Here is a 2,500-nt window from a genome sequence, read left to right as displayed (position 1 = left end):
GTTCTTACTTTTCACTTTGAGCACTGCCATACTGCAGTGATGTCACAGATTCTCAAATCGGAGAGGTCGGAGCTCTCGAGAAACGGACTTTCTGAGTAGGAAATACAAGATGGCGGGCCGTTGAAATGGACTTTTCCTATTTGGGAGTCAGAACCTTCCCATTTTTCTGTTGGTCATGAATGCAGTGTTCGGGCCCAAGTTGATTCACAGGCAGCAGTTTCGCACGCTTTCCACTTTACTTCCCAGTGGGTGTCATAGGTGAACCGTGCACAAACAATCTTGAGCATTTTATAGTATTTTGGACTCAATCTTGCAGTAAATAGATGACCTTTTGGGAATTCAGGTCAATTGTTTCAAAGCTGTAGATTCTGTTTCATCTTTGTTTAATCAATTGAGATAAATCCTGTAATCAGGCCAGTGGTCCTTGGGAAAGTGTGCGCAGGTCTGAGGTCTTGCGGCATAGAATGTGAATGTTTGGCTCTGCGGTGGGTGACGACAGTGCTGAATTCCACCCTGCACCCTCTGGAGCAGCGGTATTCCTGACTGAGCGGTGTGCCTGGCCGTGACCTTGGCTGTGACCTTGGCCTTAAATTTGACCTCTGAGCACTTTAGACTCAGAGTCCAAATTAACTGAGTTAGTGGTGCGCATACCTGAGACCCAATTATCCTTCTGCACGTTTGGACCTGGCTATTCAGACCCTGTGTGTATGGGTGTGTGTGTGTGTGTGTGTGTGTGTGTGTATATATACTGAAATTTGAATGTGTGCAATTCTGACCTTGGAATTCCTGAGCGTGATCCCTCCCTCCCCCTCATTAGCCATGTACACACCTGACAAACCTCAGGAGAGAAGAAGAAACAGGTTGGGCCCCTGATTCTCTGACACGACACCGCCTTCATCTGTACAGGCCTGAGGCTGTTTCCCCTAGAGACTTCCAGCTGGGGAGCAAACACACCTTCTCAGCTCACAGCTCAGTTCTGAAGCCTCCAGAATCTAGTCTGGAGTTCTATAACTAGTCTAGGATTCTACAACACAAGTCACCTCAGCGTAGCCTTGACTGAAAACTGCCAAAGGCCCTGAGTCTGCGTTGACTTTGCCTGTCCGTGTCTAATTTAGGAGCAAGACCTGGGCGCAGGTACGAGGTGCAGTACAAAGACGCTTTGATTGGCTTGGTGTAACAGCCTCACAGCGGTGTGCACAATACAGCAGGCAGCCAGTCATAAAGATATGAGATATCAGATATGACACGCTTGGGCCTAACGGGAGTGCCTTTGTCGGAGAGTTGGATTCCGCCCTGGCCTGAGACTGAGCCCGGATTAGAAAGCGCATAGTTGGAAGTATGTTTGAAATCCGAGCGCATTGTCGCGAGCACTTGCCAAAAAATGAAATGAAAAGAGGGAGATAAAAACAGGCAGGGTTTGTCCATAAGCCCTGGAGCTTATGTGAGGCTGCCGTTCCAATTCCCCCATCAAAAACCTGTAGCTTCCACTCAAAGCGTACCACATGGTGGTTTGGTTTTTTTTTGGGTTGACCCACACATTTTTGGGATCCAAGACAACCTTGCTGTCACATGTCGGAAATCTGTCAATTAAGCGCTTTTATTTTTATGACAGCAGTGCACAACTGTAATTGACAAAATGTTCAATAGCTGGTTGTTGTTTATGTTAAAAAATTCAAATCAAACAAGTTTAAGTGGGTTTAAAATAGCAGGAAAAAAAGAAAATGGAGCAGGATTGGAGTGTCCCGTGCCATGCCGCGTGAGAATGTCAACAAGGATGAAACACTCACGTTCATCTTTGGTAAGAGTTGGACAACAGCTCCTCGCAACCGGATCTTTTCCGGACTTCCTGTGCATTCATCCATGTCCCTAAAACAAAAGGTGGAGCAAGACATTTTTTGGGTGTGACATTTTAAAGGCCAATTTCTCACAGTGTAACGCCCCTGGTCTATTTAATTTGTGTCTGCGGTATAGGCCGTTGGCAACCCTGTGCCAAATGTATTGTGCTGTATCATCTCATATTGCGCTTGTGAGCTGAATGGCTGTTGGGGGACGGGATTAGCTGTGTTCCTGTGCCGCTGATCGTCTTCCTGCTTATCTAAGCATGGATGGCCATGGTGTTTCAGAAGCATACGCTTACAGCCCTCTGTGGGGTGTGTAATGGAGGAAAATCACCTTACTTTGCTGTTTTGGTATCTGACGCCCACGAATTCTGTGTTTTTCTGCCCACCCACTTCACGCAGGGAAAGCACAGTAGCATGTCTGAATGGAAACTACATTTACCATTCCAGTAGATGAGTGTGTTTGTGACTAATAGTGCTATGTAGATAAGCACAAGCTGGAACAGGAAGGAGAGGCATTCATTGATATGGACTTTTGTTTTAATTAGAATAAAATGACATGGGAGGAGGGGGAGGGTGGGTGCCAGGTTCCAGTCAGCTGTGTGTGGTCAGATGTCCGAACAGACATCAGATATATCAGTCAGGTGTATGATTTTTATTTA

This window comes from Electrophorus electricus, chromosome 21, assembly GCF_013358815.1.
Source record: "Electrophorus electricus isolate fEleEle1 chromosome 21, fEleEle1.pri, whole genome shotgun sequence".
Taxonomy (NCBI): Eukaryota; Metazoa; Chordata; class Actinopteri; order Gymnotiformes; family Gymnotidae; genus Electrophorus; species Electrophorus electricus.
This window is presented reverse-complemented; position numbering follows the sequence as displayed.